Source organism: Giraffa tippelskirchi, chromosome 13, assembly GCF_054371585.1.
Source record: "Giraffa tippelskirchi isolate mGirTip1 chromosome 13, T2T-mGirTip1v1.2.pri, whole genome shotgun sequence".
In the NCBI taxonomy this organism is placed as follows: domain Eukaryota; kingdom Metazoa; phylum Chordata; class Mammalia; order Artiodactyla; family Giraffidae; genus Giraffa; species Giraffa tippelskirchi.
This window is the reverse complement of record NC_137287.1, coordinates 121,825,458-121,845,067: the sequence shown is the minus strand read 5'-3', so window position 1 is coordinate 121,845,067 and position 19,610 is coordinate 121,825,458. Positions and strand designations below refer to the sequence as shown.

Genomic DNA, 19,610 nt, shown 5'->3' with positions numbered 1-19,610 from the left:
TTCAGTTGAAGGTGAAGCTATGAAACAGCTTCCAATTTTGCCTGAAATCCAATGAAGGCTTTGTAAAATTAAAAGATGAGTTTTAAAGGAAATATTTGCCTACTGAAAATGGCTTCTCTAATTAAGCAATTAAGTCTCAACAAGACAGATCTCATCATTGCTTAAAGGTCATTTAAAATGCAAAGAGGATGCAAAACTCAGCTGGGAGGGGGCTAAATCAGTCCCTCTCTGTGGGTGTCTAAAGTTTTGAAATTTTCTTAAACGGCATATGTCGTTTTTTAAGTATTGAAGCATTGGGCCTGTTGCCTAGGTGTGCTGAGAAAGAAATCTTCGCTATGTTTTTTCTTTTGCTAATCAAAATGCAGCGCTGCATTTGAGAATTATTATTTTATAAGGTACATGTGGTTGGAAGGAGATATGGCCTAGAGCAGCAAGAACGTGAGGAGGCCGAGGCACTTATTTTTACTACCGTGGTGGCTGTGTGCGTGGAAATTAGTTACGACTTTACCACCAGCCACCTCGATGTGCAGGGCGTGGCTTCCGATAATTACATTGCTGCTATTTTGAGTAATGAGATGGGGTTCTTGCACAGCAAGAGGTAGATTTTACTGGGTTCATTTAAATTTTATGGAAATGAGTATTTATTAGTTGTCATCCACTGAAGCCCATCTCTAAGGCTTTTGCCTCTCTTAGTCCACAGCTCACTGAGACGAAAGGATGGCGTTTATAAAGTATTAATCTCCTTACTCTTTCTTGAGACTGTGGAACTGGCTCCACCTAATTGTCAGAGGGACGGGTATTTTTGTGTAGCCTAATCCCAGAGAAGTGAGACGAGGGTCCGAGAAATCCTGCTAATATCCACTTTCCCACCCGGCATTCATGCACTGTTGGAAAGACAATTACTTAGAAGTTTAGACCACAAGGACAATTGATTTGCAAGGATCCTGTTTGCCACAGGTTGTTAGGATGGATAAGACAGAAAGAATTCCACCTTATTTCTTTGTGTTCACCAAAGAATAATAATTAGTTGTAAAAAGATTCTCTGAAACCAGAATTTATGACTAAAATGGGTCTCAGAGCTCTTCTGGATTATTGTAAAGAATTTTGCAAGCCTCTCTCTCCGCCCAGCAGTCCCCACACAATTTTCCCCAGCCCTTTTCTGAAAACTCAGTACATGAACTTCTCCATGTGTTCTGAGCTGACCCTCTGACCCTGGATAATGTTTACAAATGGAAGGAATGGCTGAAACCTGGCATTGTCATTCCTCACTCATATCAGGCAGCATGGCAGGTAAACAGGACAATCTGGACTGGCTCGGAGCACAAGCCAACACACATAAGTTACAAATAAAAAAAATTAACAGACACCAATCTGCTCCCCAGCACCATTTGCCAGCACTGAATCTCTATGGCAACTGAACTCCCCTGGCCTCCTGGGTATTCAACTAGTGGATTTTTCTTTTTCAAAGAAAGTTCTCAAAGCTGATTTAAATATTATGATATTCGCATCTCTGAGTGCTAAGCGGAGATGAATTCATGTTGGCTGGGGTGCTTCTTAAAACGTATCTTTTTCTTCTATTAAATGGTACTGCCACAAAGGTGAATTGTCTCTTAGTAGGAGATTCCTTTTTAAAAAACCGGAAAGCTGGGGGTTGAAGGTGGCACTGTGCTTTTAAGGATGCTGGGATTAAAGTTGCCAAGAGCAGTCTGGATGGGAGGGGAGTTTGGGAGAGAATGGATACAGGTTTATGTATGGCTGTTCCTTTTCTGTTCACCTGAAACGGTCACAACATTGTTAAATGACTATACTCTAATACATTTTTTTTTTTTTTTAAAGAAAGGGCTACAAAAGAGGCATTAAACAGAATTTTTAAGGTCAAAAAAAAAAAAAAAACCGTTGCAAAGTATCTAAGGAGCTATAAAAGGGAAGGGGCACCCATTGAAGAGAATGTTGCTTTTTGTAAAAGCTTATTTGCCATCTTCTCTCTGTGGGGTTTGGTTGAGGTGGTCTACATGTGTAAATAATCAAAGCTTTGTTTGACTTCAAGGATGGACAAAGACTAATATTTATCGAGAATTTACAGCTTCCTGAGTATTTTGTTGCCGAATTTTAAAATTTCCTAGCAAGTAAGTAGGGAAGGTATTTTTAAATATTGATTTTGTAGTCAAGGGAAATATAAGACTCAGAGAGGGTAAGTGGTCTGCCTGAAGTCACACAGTCAGTGAGAAAAATGGAATTTGAACTTCAGTCTTGTTGGTTCTCAAGTTCAAATTCTTTCTGCTACATCACATGGTTTCTAATACTTAATGGTTTTTTGCTTTTAGAAATCACTGTCTACAGTGCCTCCGATCCTCACATTATTTAATTCACAGAAACAAATACATAGCTCCTTCCCCTGAGACTAAAGGGGCTGCAGTGGCCAATCCTGATGCCTCTTTCCTCCTGCCTTCTCTCCAAATCCCCAAAGAGAATTGCCTGACGGTCTAAGGTTCCAGCACTTAGACCCTTGCATGTGAACTTGAAAGTAGATTGTTTTACTAGCTAATGACTGATGACCTGATCTGAGGCTAATGATATTCACTAGCCAAAATCAGACCAGTACAGGCAGATGCCAATCATTTTTAACAGAAAAAGAAGATGGGGAAGGGACAGCATTTATTGTGTCTTGTGTATTAGAGATCAAAAATATTGTTTCAGATTAAAAAAATAGAAGACGAAGAAAAGAAAGAAAACAAGAACATTTCAATCTTTTGTCAAGAAAATCTCTTCCAGGTGAACATCAAAAGCTGCCTTTCTCAAGAAGTTTGAGCAACTGCCATTAGGGTGGGAAAATGAAAAGGAGCTTGCATAGAACAAGATGTTCTCAGTGATTTTACGATCCTTCTGACCTTAAAGGCATACCTAGGATGTAAGTGCTGTAGTGATTTTGCAGATCCTGAATTGGTAGTGACTTGAAGGCCTCCAGAATACATCCTGAGGTTTGACATTTGCTTTGCTCCCCCCACCCCCACCCCTTTCCTAAAGATCATTTCGAAACAAAGCACAGAATCTACCAGAATGTGAGAGTCTGTGGGAAGTTACTAAAACAGGTAGTGAGGGTTCGCTGGGGGCTGCACTTAGCGAAAATCTGAAAATTGCTGGCTCTGTTGTTGAGAGAAATAAACACTTTATTCAAAAGTGTCTTTGGCATGTCCTTGTGTAATGGCTTGGTTACAGCAGTACTTCCCTGGCAGAGAATTAGTGAACAGCACGGGGAAGAAAAAGAAAATAAAACCCAGGAGAGAAAAACGTGCTTGAGTTTTATTTTATTTTGCATTTTGATTTATTTTACCTTTTTAAGATTAAGGCTTTTAAGACCAAAAATGTGCAATGACGTCAGGAAATGTGCCATCCTCTGATGAGCTCTGTGTAATGTTGAGATGTTGGTGGCCTCTGGAATCTGGGTATGCTGGTGCAAAATGAATTGTCCAAGTATGAACTCCCAAACTGTAGTCATCTAATTAGATTCTTAGATGTTTACCAGCAAATAAGGACATGCAGCCAAGATTCAAACTTCAGTATCAAGAGCTCATTGCTGAGTTGTGCCAAAGGCCAATGACCGCTTCTCTGTTGGGCTCCGCACATAGAGTGACACCATATTGGCTAATTATTTAGCAATTAAGAGGAGCAAGTAAGCAGAATTGGGTTGGGGGGGGCTGGAGAATAATCTGTTAGCCTTCGTATTCAAAACAAACAAGAAAGACAACTTCAACAACAAAATGACAAAAGAAACAGAACAGTTATGGGCAGGATCAAGAAATAAAAATAGTATGCATTTTTAAAGTGGAATAAAGGGAAATGCAGAAATCTTATAATACAATACATCTTTAAAGGAATCGGATCCATAATATTTATGTGGAATATATATTTATGGGGGGCTCGTTTATTATAATTATGCAGGACTCATCACATTATGTGATGAACTGATAAGTTATTATAATTTAAGGGAAAAATAGCTGCTCAAGTCATTTTATATAAAGTCTTTTGGGGTGGGATTTGACTTATCTGATTAATTATTTGACCAGCTGCCTCAGTTTTTTCTTGACCTTGTTAGTGTGACGATTCCAAATTGTCTTCAAACACTACAGTTTTGTCAAAAAACAGGGTGCAGCTTGTCTCTACTATGGAGGAGATAAGGTCTACTCAGCCGTCCATCATCTCCTGGGTTGGGGGACTGTCCAGGAATAAGATGATTCCCAGGCTCCAAGCTTCCCTGCCAATCCCAGGACCCTGTCATCACTGCCTTGTGGGGCTGTGTAATTCACAGGTATTGGGAGACTCTTGGAGTCTATCTGTAAGCCCCCTAGATGACTTGCACAAATTCGTTTGGGATAGGCAGGCTCACATGAGCAATTCTCAAGGATGATACTGAGGTGGAAGGGAGGCCCAAGGGGGTGGGGGCCTATGTATAGATACAGGGGGTTCATGTTGTACAGACGCAACTAACACAGCATTGTAAAGCAATTATTGTTGTTCAGTCGCTAAGTCATGTCCAACCCTTTGTGGCCCCATGGACTGCAGCGGGCCGGGCTTCTCAGTCCTTCTCTATCTCCCAGAGTTTGCTCAAATTCATGTCCATTGAGTCAGTGATGCTATCTAACCATCTCATCCTCTGCCACCCTCTTCTCCTTTTGCTGTCAATCTTTCCCAGCATCAGGGTCTTTTCTAAGACCTGGAGTATAATTGTAAGGCAATTCTACTCCAATTAAAAAATAAATTAAAAAAATTTAAAAAGAGAAAAAAAGAATGAGACAAAAATAAACTTCAGATGGTTATCAGGTGTGTTGCAAGTAATTTGTGACCCACCCTTTTAAGGTCTAAAGGCAATTTATTTATCTGCTTTGGAAAAGAAGGGACTAGATGCTAGTTCCCCTAGCATTGTTCTCCCAGCTCAGTGGTGTTTCCCTGGGTTCTTTCAAAGGGTGGACCAGATGCCACCATGTCTGGGCTCACACTTCCCCAGTGGCTTCCCGAGCCTTCCTTCCAGCAGCCAACGAGAGTCTCTGCCCAGCTTTCCAACCTCATTTCCTCCCCTAAACCTCATCCTGTTTTCTGTTTGTGAAGGAGACCAAGCCCTTTCTCATATCAGAGACTTCGTTTTGCCTTTGCTTAGAATACTCTTCTCCAGATTTCCAAAGCCAGTTCTTTTTAATTGCTTATGTCTCAGCAAGCAGGTCCCCTCTCCAGAGTGGGCTCTCTAAATAGCCCACCCATGTGACTCACACCCCAACACCCGCCACCGAATCATTCTCTGTGCTGGGGCCCTGCCCGCTGCTCTAGAAACGGTCTTGTGTGTTTTGTTTATTGTTGGTTGTCTGCCCCTTTCCTCTAGACTGTAGGAGGCATGAGAGCCTGTCGTGTTCACCAGGGATAATTTGCCTAGCAGAGTACCCGGCGTTTGGTGGGTTTTCAATAAATATTTGCCTAAATGAATGTATTGTGGGTGCAGGTCTAACTGGAAGAAAAAGGGTGAGGTTATAGATTTTGTGTGAATGAGACCTCTAAGAAAGAGGACCACTCATGACGGGACTGTGGTGGAAATAGGGTGGAGAAACAGAATTCTAGCCCCATCCATCTAAGAGGCCTTTTTACAGCTACATTATTTCTCTTGCTCCCCTGCCTGGAAAGAAGAGAACAACAATCAGGTCCAACATTTTGTATAATTTCATAGGCAATCCTTTGATATATGTAAAAAGCCATTAAATTCTCTGGTGGATGATCCAGGGTGGAGGGCTGTTCATATAGGTCACGTGATAATTACAGACAAATTATTTAGTGTTTTCAGAGTGTCAGGCATGGATCTAACTGTAACATTCAATCCACAGAACAGCCTTAAGAAGTAGTTGCTATTACTGTCTCCATTGGATTGGACAGGCGAGTAAACTAGGGCTTGGACCAGCTAAATCTCACTCAAGGTCACACGGTTCATAAGTGACGAAGCCTAGAGTCAGACTAAATGATTGAGACCACTGTCTATTGGCAATGACTCGCCTGAGGCATATCGTGGTTTGATTAGAAATTGTATCAGGACGCTACAGCTTCTCTCACTGGGTTAATTTTCCCACGTTTCTGAATTTGGGGCGTGCATATATGTCCTGACATCATTTCTCTTTCTATTAAAATATACTGAAATCTACTGCAGTGAGAGGAGAGTATAGGAACACGGTAACTCTAGAGAAAGGGTGATATAACCTGCCAGTGTGGCCACGTCTTTAGGGGCCACTGGGCAGGGTAGATAGAGGGTGTAAATGTCGTGTGCTTTTCTCTGTCTTGGAGTTGTGTCTGGGAGAAACGAATAGCAGATCAAAGGCCCTGGATTTACTTGGAGAAAATAACTTTCCTCTTTGTGTTTTATTCATCTGTATAATAAACAGACTCTGAAGTCCATTTTGGGATGGGGTCCCTGGGCCTGCAGAGATTCCCACGCTTGGTGTCATTTCACTTCCCTTGCTTGGGGAAAATACCCAAAGCTTGCCTGAGAAACTTGAATGGCTATGCAAAAACTTTGAATTGCCCTGAGTAGGAAAAAGAGAAGAGCTGTATTTCTGTTCCTATCACTCTAACCTTAGCCTTGGACAAAGAACATAAAGGAGTTTCTAGGACGATGGCTTTGACCTCAGACCAAGGAAGAACAGAACAAACTCAAGTTATGATAAGGAGCAGAGATATTTCAGTGCCCTTGTTTTCGGAGAAAGGTAGAGGACGTGGCAGGGAAAGGGCTGGAGAGACCACCTGGGGAGGGGTCGTCCAGCTGGCGCAGCTGTTTCGGAAGCAAGTCACTCATCCCGGTGTACTGATTGATACGGGAGATAACAATACAGTGCTTAAGTAGAAGGAGCTTACTTCTTAAAGACTGGAAACTACGGGCACATTGCTTGTTGGGTGACTATGCTATAAGATAGATGGTGAAGTGAAGTGAAAGTTGCTCAGTCATGTCCAACTCTGAGACCCCATGGACTATACAGTCCATGGACTATAGATGATAGTATTTTAATAATAAAAATTCACAGCAACTACATTACAGAATCACACTATTCTGCTCATCTACGTTGATGTCTAATCTCTTTTTCTTTTGAGCCAGGAGGTGGACTGCTCAGCATGGTGAAGCTTAGAGAAAATTTCAAGTCCCTCAAAAAGACATCAGTCTCTGAACTTCAGAGGAGACATGAACCCAGACCTAGATCTGAAAAACTCATGAAGAAAAATTGGAGATGAAACATCTGGGTAATGAGAACTTAAGCTCACGGGGAGAAACAGTCCTCAGTAATAATATCCATCAAACTACTTGACATTTTTTTGTAGCCATCACAGAACTAGGAGGCTCCATCTTAGCCAGAGTGCAGGGTACACATCGTTGGGTGTCTGTGAGATGCTTTCAGGAGACCCATCAGCTTAGCAATAAAAAATAGCACTGCAGAGCGGGTGATGGCTCTGCTTGGGAGTTTTTTCTAACCCTCTAAAGAGAGCCTCGGGGCTTCCCTGGTGGCTCAGATGGTAAAGAATCTGCCTGCAGTGCAGGAGACCTGGGTTCTATCCCTGGGTTGGAAATATCCCCTGGAGAAGGGAATGGCAACCCACTCCAGTATTCTTCCCTGGAGAATTCTATGGACAGAGGAGCCCGGAGGGTACATGAACTGAGAACTTCCAGATGTTCAAGCTGGATTTAGAAAAGGCAGAGGAACCAGAGATCAAATTGCCTACATCTGTTGGATCATCAAAAAAGCAAGAGAGTTCCAGAAAAACATCTACTTCTGCTTTATTGACTATGCCAAAGCCTTTGACTGTGTTCCTCACCACAAACTGTGGAAAATTCTGAAAGAGATGGGAATACCAGATCACCTGACCTGCCTCCTGAGAAATCTGTATGCAGGTCAAGGAGCAACAGTTAGAACTGGACATGGAACAACAGACTATTTCCAAATAGGGAAAGGAGTACATCAAGGCTGTATACTGTCAGCCTGCTTATTTAACTTTTTTGCAAAGTACATCATGTGAAATGCCGGGCTGGATGAAGCACAAGCTGGAATCAAGATTGCCGGGAGAAATATCAATAACCTCAGATATGCAGATGACACCACCCTTATGGCACAAAGCGAAGAGGAACTGAAGAGCCTCTTGATGAAAGTGAAAGAGGAGAGTGAAAAAGTTGGCTTAAAGCTCAACGTTCAGAAAACTAAGATCATGGCATCTGGTCCCATCACTTCATGGCAAATAGATGGGGAAACAATGGAAACAGTGACAGACTTTATTTTCTTGGGCTCCAAAATCACTGCAGATGGTGACTGCAACCATGAAATTAAAAGACACACTTGCTCCTTGGAAGCATATTAAAAAACAGAGACACTGCTTTGCCAACAAAGGTCCATTTAGTCAAAGCTATGGTTTTTCCAGTAGTCATGTATGGATGTGAGAGTTGGACCATAAAGAAAGCTGAGCACTGAAAAATTGATGCTTCTGAACTGTGGTGTTGGAGAAGACTCTTGAGAGTCCCTTGGACTGCAAGGAGATCCAACCAGTCCAACCTAAAGAAATTAGTCCTGAATATTCATTGGAAGGACTGATGCTGAAGCTCCAATACTTTGGCCACCTGATGGGAAGAGCTGACTCATTGGAAAAGACCTGATGCTGGGAAAGATTGAAGGCAGGAGGAGAATGGGACGACAGAGGATGAGATGGTTGGATGGCATCACCAACTCAATGGACATGAGTTTGAGTAAGCTCCAGGAGTTGGTGTTGGTGATGGACAGGCAGGCCTGGCATGCTGCAGTCCATGGGTTGCAAAGAGTTGGACACGACTGAGCAACTGAACTGAACTGGAAAAAAGCCTCAGTTCAAGGCTCAAGTTCAAGGACTTCAGCTCTCACTAAAATACTTCCTAACCTATATCTCAACAAAGAGAGAGAAGATTTCAGCTCCAAGACCTAGGCAGGCAGCAGGGTCTGGCCGGATGTAAAAACACTGTTTAACTGACTTGGTCTGTCTCTCTACTCTCTGTTCATCTGTCTATCTATCATCATCTATTTTTTGCCATTATCTTCCTTTTTTTGGATAAATGATACTGGTTTTCCATTTAGGTCAAAGATTAATGAAATTTCCTCCTTAATAAAAATGTTTTTGATAAATAAATAATATCCCAAGAGGCTTGCAGATATGGCTAAAAGTTTGAATTTCACCTAAGTGAAATTAGAGAAGCACTGCTTTCTGATGATAGTAGGTAACGCGTTGTTTTTTGGTGTTAGCCAGGACGTATTCCAAACCGTTTGTGTATGTACCAATTCACTGAGCTTTCTTTGCTACCCCTTGAGGTAGAGCTTATTATTATCCACATTTTTATAGGAAAAACTGAAACATAGAGAGTTTAAGTCATTTACCCCGAATTCATATCTAGAAGTCCAGTGCAGCTCTGAACTGGAGGATCTGGGCCGTAGGACACACGTGCACAAACACTGCTTTCTTGCAATCCGGAGGCCTCGCAGTGCTCACCAATGGAAATGACCGTGATCATTGGTGGGAATGGTCACTCCAATGACCAGTGACTATGAATTTGAGTGGGAGAAGCATTAGTTGAGCATTTTTATTTGTAAATAGAGGGTTTGGGGATGAAACTCATGACTAAGCAGAAATGTGTTAAATGAACAATACCAAGATGATGTTCTTAAATGCTGCATTCTCCCAGATCACAGGGAGGGCTGAGCAAAGAAAGAGTATCTAAGAGAATGGCCCAGTGGAGCCTCAAGCGAGAGGGATGACTGGTGTCTTTATCAACCGAAGCAGCATTATTGAGGGAAGGTCCTATACTGCCTTCACCTTTAAGACGTGATGGAAATCCCACTTTTCAAAAGGGAAGTTGAGAAATAAGAACCAAAAGTAAGGATAATTGAAGATTCCTCACAAAAAGGCTTACAGGATTGAGGGGTAAAAGATCAAAAAGAATTAAACTGAAAAGACTCTCAGAACCTCTTGATGGACTGAATCTGTTACTGAGCTGCTGAGTCTCCAGACCCCTCTCATTAAACAGCTTCTAAGTGGGAATTAGTATCAGGAACTGAGGGGATATTGAAAGTGGGGAAAAGTGACAGAAGAACTAAAAAGTATGACTCAGTTGGGTAATTTTTGCTCAAAAATTCATTCTCTGGGTTTTGACTTGACTCTAATAAAATACATCTTTGTTTAAGCTTGCAACTCTCCAAAGCAGTTGATGTAGATTATTTCACTTCATCTTTACAATGATCCTGTGAAAGAGGGGCTGGGAAAGCATCTTATTACTATTTTTAAGATAATGGAATTGAGGCACTAGACATCAGGATTCTACCTAACAGAGTCTCAGCTAGTAATAAACGACACTCAGTGAACGTCTGCATCAGTGCTGGACACAGCGCAAACTGCTTTACCAGGTTTTGTCGATGAGTCATGAATCCTTCTAACAACCTTTGAGGTTGGCACTTCCTTCTGCCCAGTCTCTGGAGGCTGGAGAGACTCAGCGATTTGTGGCACATGAGGTGTGCGAGACCCAGCACGTCTCAGCCTACAGGAGCTCGTGAAAGCCCAGTGTGTGCATTTCTTCCCACAGTGGGACAACTTCTACCACAAACATCGGTGGTGATGGTTTAGTCACTAAGTTGCGTCCGACTCTTGGTGACCCTGTGGACCGTAGCCCACCAGTCCAGAGGGTCTGTCCGTGGGATTTCCCAGGCAAGAATACTGGAGTGGGTTGCCGTTTCACAGAGATCGGTAAATGCGACCAGGGAGGGCTTGGTTATCCTTGGAGCGCCAGTGTGTAAACACTCACAAGCGCCCCCCCAGTTGGGTGCACAACTGGTGACCGGAGGGGCAGGATTCAGGACCCTGGAGCCTGGTTCCAGACTCTTCCCCTCGCGCTGCTCAGTGGTGCTCATTCCCTCTGAACCACAGCCAAGGGTGGACAGCCCCCTGTTTCCTGCCAGGCGCAGGAGACTGAAACCTACCTTTGAATTCTCATGTATTAATCTACATGGAAAAATTGTATTTCTAGAAATACACAGAGATGAAAAATACTCATACAATCAGCATTCAAGAACATGAGTTTTGGCTAATGGATGTGAGTTTCAAGTCCTTGCTCTTGGTTTTTTTTTTTTTAATTTTTTGCCATGCCACACAGCATGCAGGATGTTAGTTCTCCGACCAGAGATTGAACCCACTCTTGCTGCATTGGGAGCATGGAGCCTTAACCACTGGACCACCAGGAAAGTATATCCCTGCTCTCGTTTTAATGGTGGATCTTATTTCATTGAAACTATCCACCTGCCTAATGAAAATATTGACTGTAAATGGACCAGTGTTGAGAATGCATCCTGACCCAAAGTGGTCCCTGATTCCACATCCATGAGAGGACAAATAAGAAGGATGTAGGGATGTAGTGGTAGATGTATGTGAGGATGTATACGAAGGATGTAGTGATAGATGCATGTGGGTTTGATTCCAGCTCTGCTGCCTACTGGAGAATGGGATGGCAACCCACTCCAGTATTCCTGCCTGGAGAACCCCATGGACAGAGGAGCCTGGTGGGCTACAGTCCATGTGGTCGCAAAGAGTAGGACACAACTGAGTGACTAACACACACACATTGCTACCTACTAGCTGTGTGACATCGGCCAAGTTACTTCCACTCTCTAAGACTCAGTCTGGAACTGAAAGTGAAGATGGTAGTGCTGTTGGAGAGATTAAAGGGGCTGACGCAGGAGAACCTGACAGAATGTAAACCCTCAGTAAGTTGTCAGCTGCTCTTCTGGGTACTGTGGACACCATCATACACATACAGTGTGAGAAAGCAAGTTATAGTCAGAAAGGGGCTTTTACTGGCCAGGGGATGGCATTCAGATGGACTTCAGGAAGAGTTCGTGAGAGGCTAGAGAAGCCGATGAGTGCCTGGCAACTGGATTCAGAAACTCTCCGAATTAACGGTCAACCTCCATCCCCACCACTGCCAGCGCAGAGGTTTAAGGCACAGACCACAGCAGACTAACTCTTCCTTCATCACCTACAAGCATAGACTTAGCAGCCTACCGTGCTTCAGTTTTCTTATCCGTAACCTGTGGACCATAATTGTGCTTTCCTGATAGTATTAGTATTTAAAATTACTAGTAACATTATTACATGTGAGACTTTTTCCACTTGAGGCCAGACATTCAATGCACAGTAGCCAAGTTCTTTCCTGTGGGCAAATTTGGATGCATCCTGACAACATTATGAAACCCTTTTCCCTTAAAAAGTGCTCTATTGACCATATTTCTGTGACGTATATTTTTTCTCTTAAAAAATTAATGATAAAGTCTGGGCCACAGTGTCAATACATCCATGACATGGTTGGAAGGAAGGGCATTCCTCATGGCAGAAATCAGAAATGACCTGGCCCTGCCTTTCTTGCAGCTGAGTGCAGGCACAGGGCTCAGGGCCCGCCCATCAGACATGCGGTGTAAGACACTGAGGTGGAAGGTACATCATGGGGAAGTAAGTGCAGGGCAGCTTCTAGGCTGGCAAGCTAAAGGCCACCTGCATGTCAGAAGTGAAAGGTGTCTCAGAGCTTCTAAGGGGAAGCTAGTGTGAGATGAGGGTCTGTGCATTTGCTGGTACAGGGGTGGTTCCATGCCACAGGCCTGGCTTTAATCTGGGTGTGAGTGATTGATGCATGGTCTTCAAATCTGATTCTCTAGACCTCTGGGTACTTCCATGAGCCATATAATAATATTTAAGTAATTTCTTTTCTGTTAACTGGTGTAGGTTCTGTGATACACAACTGAGAATCCTGCTGGAACCCTCAATTTTCTGACAGGTGTGTTTAGGGTGGCCGGCTTTCCCCACCGTGAACTCATGAGCTTTCCTTCAGTTTTCAAGTTCTCGGGGGCATGGCCACATCGTTCCTCTCCATCTCCCTGCCCCACCTCCAGTAAGATCTACCACACAGGGCAAGGGCTTCCCTGGTGACTCAGACGGTAAAGAATCTGCCTGCAATATGGGAGACCTAGGTTCGATTCGATCCCTAGATCAGGAAGATTCCCTGTAGAAGGGAATGGCTACCCACTCCAGTATTCTTGCCTGGAACATTCTACGGATAGAGGATCCTGGCAGGCTACCGTCCCTGGGATTGGAAAGAGTTGGACACAACTGAGTGACTGACACTTTCACACAGGGCAAGGATCGGCAAATTGTCTCTGTAAAGGGCCAGATAATAAATATTTCTCTAGAGGAAATCAATCTTGAATATTCATTGGAGGGACTGAAGCTGAGGCTGGAGCTCCAATACTTTGGCCACCTGATGCAAAGAGCTGACTCATTGGAAAAGACCCTGATGCTGGAAAAGATTGAAGGCAGGAGGAGAAGGGGACGACAGAGGATGAGATGGTCGGATGGCATCACCAACTCAAAGGACATGAGTTTGAGCAAGTTCCAGGAGGTGGTGAAGGACAGGGAAGCCTGGCGTGCTGCAGTCCACGGGGCCGCAAGGAGTCGGACACGACTGAGGGACTGAACAACAACAGTAAATATTCTAGGTTCTGTGGGCCATACAGTCTCTGTCACAACCGCTCAATTCTGCCATTATAATGGGAAAGGAGCCACAGGCAATATCCAAACAAATGGCATGGCTGTATTTTAATAAAACTAATTTACAAAAACTAGCAGTGAGCCAGGTAGCCCTTTGGAGATTACGATGAGCAAAATAAAACCTCCTGAGAGCGGACACTGTGTCTAGCTTTAGTCTTAGCTTTGATGCTGGTGCCTGAGCCATCTTGGACACATCCATTCCCTCACTGCACCTATCTTTCCACATATGACGATGATAAAAGGAGTCATACTCGTGTTTCCTCTCTCCCAGAGAGACCAAATGAAGTAATGGATCTCAGAGCACTTCATTAAAAGCTTAACTTTAATATTATGGAGTATATTATTATAATTATATTTTTGTGTGTGTACCTTCTTCTCATGGAGTTCTTTGTTTTATGGGGAGTAAAAATATAATTATAAAATATAAAAAATTACACAATAAAAAATATAATTATATTTTTACTTCCTATAAAACAAAGCACTCCATGAGAAGAAGGTCTGTATCTTTTAGCTCTTCTGTTTTCTGGCATATTACATTTCACAAGTCCACCTTTTATAAATGCTTGTTAAGTAAACAAATAGTTTAGCTCTTGGTTTAGAGGACTTTTTATCATAGCCTGGTGGCTCAGATGGTAAAGAATCTGCAGTGTAGGAGACCTGAATCTGATCTCTGGGTCAGGAAGATCCCTTGGAGAAGGGAATGGCTACCCACTCCGGCATTCCTGCCTGGAGAATCCCATGGACAGAAGAGCCTGGAGGGCTACCGTCTATGGGGTCGCAAAGAGTCGGAGACGACTGAAGGACTGAGCACACACATAGACATAGATGTAGGTTAATGTTTGAATAATCACAAAGGTACCAAAATGAACAGGTGAGTGTGAAGAGTATAAATCTGTAAAATTGTGGCCCAAAACTAAGTGCTTTTAGACACTAAGCAAAATAAATAAATCAGTGCAAAACCATAAATGAGTCGGTGTGAGGTACTGGGGAGCGGCAGGAACCGGGTAAACTGAAGCGAGTGCATCCAGTCTGAGGGGCTATTGTTCCTCGGCTCCAAACGACTCCATGTGGGAAGGTGGAGTCACTATTGACATTTTTTCCATTTTTTTCAAGAGAAGCTGAAAATACAGATTTTTAAAGCAAATGTCTCTCATTTTTCAAACCTCCGCAACGAATCCTCAAGGTTAAAAAATACTGCACCTCTGTCTCAGGCGATTTTGTAACTCTTGTGTAATTTCTAGAAGATATAGAGGACAATTATAATTGAAAAATAGCAAAGTAGGAAATTCTTAGCTTTCATTGCCTTTTGATTCCCTGGTTGTAATCAATGGTCCTTATCACCCATTGCAAACTTTTCGGTCATTTCGATTTTCAATGATGCTTTGATCGTGGTATTATTTCTCTGATGACTTATCCAGTTGCCATGATTGTTAGAAACTGACTTTGTACAACTCCCAAGATAACCTCAGGCTTCCTCCTTCAATGTATTCAGCCCTCAGCTCAGATGCCCCCCCTTAGACAAGCCTTTCCTAAACAGCCTGTCTAAAATAGCACCCGCTGGTCTGCTTTTCCTTTTCTAACTACTTACCAGCCTCTGACATATCATATTTTTTGTTTATGATCTGTCTGCCTCCACTAGAATGTCAGTTTCTTGAAAGTAGGGATGTTGTCTTGTTCGACACAATTCCAGAACATGCTACCACTTCTGGCAGCAGAGGCACCTAATAAATCTGTCCAATAAATGAACGAGTGATCCTGTTGATCACTGTAGATGACTTACCAAGACTTCATTCTCCAAGCACTGGGGAAAAAAAGCCATGTGAGGAAAACAGGTTCCTATTAACAGCGATCTTAACGACAATCTAAAACTTATCGGGGCTTCCCTGGTGGCTCAGTGGTAAAGAACCTGCCTGCCAATGCAGGGGACATGGGTTCAGTCCTCAGGTCGGGAAGATTCCCTGGAGAAGGAAACTGCAACTCACGTTAGCATACTTGCCTGGAAAATTCCATGAACAGAGAAGCCTGGTGGGCTACAGTCCACGGGGTCACAAAAGAGTCAGACACGACTTAGCGACTAAACAACCACAAAACCTATTGACCAATGGCTTGTTTTGACATGGTGAAAAATTTATAAATTTGTCTAAAGTCAGCCTTTCTCGCCATATTTAAGCCCCCGTAATTTCCAATAGGCAGTGTCCTAGTAGTGGTTGAGGAGAGTTTTATAGTGACCAGAGAGAAGCTTGAAGGTTGCAAACTGGTCTAACAAATGACAGGAGATTTGAAGAGCTTGTCACACGTAGAATATAAAGATTTTCCATTTTGAAATACTCTTGGAGGAAAAAAAAAGCTGGAAGTCATTAAAAGTTTAAAAGGTGTGAGTAATTCGGGTAAAATAAGAAAAATATTGACTTTAAAAAAATGACTTCTACTTTCCTCTCCTTTGAATTTTCTTTGTTGTCAAAGTGACGTTAGCACACAGAAATAATTTTAGAAGGAAAAAAAAAATCCAAAAATACCACCACGCTGGCATAGTGACTAGTACTTCCTCAGTTTCTTGCCAATCTTAGTCTCAAAGCAAGTTTACTAACCTTTCAGACAATCAAAGAACATCTGATCTTCTGGGGATATTCGACAGATCAGTAACAGCTGCTCGCTCTGTGAGAGGCAGGTGCTCAGCTGCGTTCTTGTGAATCCATGACAATTCTGAGGGTACACACGCTATGTATATTTCTTCTGTATTGCTATCACCAACACCCGAACTAGAATCCTTGGAAAGTACCTCAGAACACAAGGAACGCCCGCCCACTGTGGGTCAGACCCTGAGTCATGTTTGGGGAACACAGTGTCTGTTGGAGGGAGCTCAGAGTCTAGTGGAAAAGATCAAAAAGATTGTAGACACTTCAAGAACAGTTAAAACGGACAACTGGAAAAGTGCCACATATCTTTCAATATATAAGTAAGCTCATTATTATTATGCCTAGTTTTGTCTCTTTGACAAAGTTCAGTATAATGGGAATGCTGAATAAATGCTTGTTAATGACATAAAGAGGCTTCCCAGGTGGCTCAGTGGTAAAGAATCTGGCAAGCAGGAGATGCGGGTTCGATCCCTGGGTTGGGAAGATCCCCTGGAGAGGGAAATGGCAACCCAGTCCAGTATTCTTGCCTGGGAAATCCCATGGACGGAGGAGCCTGGTGGGCTACAGTCCACGCGGTCGCAAAGAGTCAGACACAGCTGAGCCACTAAATGATAACAACAACAGTGACATAAAGAAGCAATTTGTTCCTGCTACCGGCAAGGCTGAGTGTCCCTCTCGTGAGGCCTGTGACTCCGTCACGACACTCGTGTCCAGCACTGAAATCGTGTATTTGTCTTCTCCTTATCCCCTCTGTCATGCTCCCCTCAAGGGAGGGACGGAGTGTGGTCATATTACACCCTCACCATCTAGCCTAGCGTCTGGCATCTGGTCATCAAGGCAGAAGTGCTACGTATCTGCACGTGTGGAAAACAAGATGGCCTCAGGGCGAAAGCCTGAGAAAAGCTGGCTATTTCTCCCCTAAGACAAAGACGATAAGAAGGGACACCGACATTCAAAAAAAAACAGGTGAGTTTTCTTCCTGTCCTGAGTAGGGAAAATGCTCTGAAAGGTAATCTACGATGGAGTTGGCAGACGGAATCTTGGAAACTCTTTCCCTCCTCCTACACTCTGTCTTTCTGATTCTTCCACGCTTTCTTCTCTGCACTCCCAGCCCTGATGTCTACAACTGTAAAGTGTCATGCTTGCCTCACAAAGCCTCATGACAGAATTTTCTTTTAATTAGCACACTCATAACAGCAACAATAACTATAATCATTAATAAGCCGCTCACCCCACTTAGGAACAAACCAATGGCAAGAAGTCAATGTTAATTTTAAAACACATGTAAACAAGAATCCAGGAAAGGCCGAACACAATGACCTTTCGGCATTATTAATGGCAAAGAATGGTTTCCGTGAGACTTGAGAAGTAAATGCTACAGTAATCATACCCTGTATTCCTCCACTTACACTTTTCATAAGGGAAATTGATTCTCTGGTGGCTCAGTGGTAAAGAATCCACCTGCCAATGCAGGAGATGCGGGTTCGATCCCTGGTCTTCGAAGATCTCCTGGAGAGGGAAATGGCAACCCACTCAGTATTCTTGCCTGGGAAACCCCATGGACAGAGGAGCCTGGGGTGCTACAGTCCCTGGGGTTGCAAAGAGTTGAACATGACTTAGCGACTCAACAGTAACAACAGTGATTTCTTTAAAGACGTGTTTCGTCCAAGCACCATAGGCTTCATGAGGGCAGGGTACCTGTCCATGCGGCTCCGAGTCTGCAGACTCTGTGCACATAGTAGGTATTCAATACATCGAAGATGAATGAATGAATTAATCAAACCTCAAAGGTGTGCTAACAGATCTCCTTCAAAAGAACAGAACCTGAGAGCTTCAGACCGTCAGAAAAAGAGGCTGGGCACCAGCACCATTTCTCAAATACGAAACTGGCCCAGCACTGGGGCTACGAAGGTTGAAGTGTTCACTCAAGGATTCCTAAATTTTACTTTTACTTCAACACAAAATTAATCCAATTGTATCTTGGGTCATCAGGAAAACGGACTTCTCACTGAACACTGCTGCACGAAATCAATGTCTACGCTTGCTTTGTTCTTGTGATTGAGAAGATGCCCAGTAATCAGGAAAAAGGACACGGTTCGGCTTTTTTGATAGAATGTTCCCCACTATCTGGGGGTCTGCACGCTTTCTCAGTTCCCAAGTTTGAAAAATGGTTGTAGCTCATCTCTGCTGCACCTCGCAGTGAGACCCCGAAGTCTAGGCAACGCCCGGGGCCACCATCCGTCTGCCTCGCCCGTGACTCCGTGGAGCAGCGTCAGGAGACAGAGCCAGGCCGGCGTGTCAGCGCCGGCCCTCCTGATGGACCCGGGCTGTCTCCGATCATTTCCTCTGCTGCCTTTCATATCACTGAACTGAAACGATCAGGCCTGTCAAGAGCGAGGGCCCCGGATGAAAGGCCAGTGCATTAAGACAGAGCGTAATTGCCAGCTTCTGAATTTCTGACATTAATCGTTTTACTGAAAGAAGACAGTGCAGCTCCTCTCTCCCTCTCTCTGTCTTTCCCTCTCTCTCTCTGTCTCTTTTATTGCCAACTCACAGGAATTATGGGGGGAGCGGGTGTTAGGGGGGAAAAAACACCCCACCAACCACAAGGTTTGCTAATTAAAAGTAATATGTTTTCCCATTTTTTTTGGCAATTTGATAACACAAAACACTTACTTGGGGGCCACAGGGGGAAACAAACTGAGACACATAAAAAATGTTTTGCGTTCATCCAAGCACAACTATGTTAATGCGTGTTATCCCATTAATGTGCATCAACATCGGGCCTCGGCTCACCAATGCAAGCAAGAAGCATACACTTATCATCATTTGATAACATGTTTAATGACAGATTGACGGGAGATTTGCAAATGTGAACTGGCATCAGTGTTGCTAACTTCAGCTTCTGCCGCCGCCTCTGCTATGCCAGCATATTTATGTGCATAATTTGATTTCTCAGCCACACTGTTAGTACATTTTTAATATTAACTATGCACGAACAGACAGCCGAACTTAAGTTGCACTGATGGTTGGAGTTCATTAGATTGAAAAAGATGGGCATGCATGACTAAGATGGAGGTGGCAGTCCAACATCCACGCAGCAACACTTAACAGACACACTCCATCCTCAACAAGTCCAGGCTACACATTTCCTGTTGTCAGAGGTGGCAAAGCTCTGGGGAATGAAGGAAGAAGTGGAAGGAGAGGAAGGAGAAGGCCAGACACGCTGGCGTTCCTTTCACCCCTAACTCATCACAACTCTGCACTCAGGTGCTCTTTGCCTCCACCTGAGCATTACTGCCCACTCGCTCTGCCCTGGTGCCTCAGATGATAAAAGAATCCGCCTGCCAATGCGGG

At 43.5% G+C, this 19,610-nt stretch overlaps 1 protein-coding gene across 3 annotated transcripts in view; it reads right to left on the bottom strand.

Moving 5' to 3' along the window:
- Nucleotides 1–19,610, bottom strand: part of TSHZ2 (teashirt zinc finger homeobox 2) — a 909,619-nt gene that overhangs the window by 149,297 nt on the left and 740,712 nt on the right. The window lies entirely within an intron of this gene.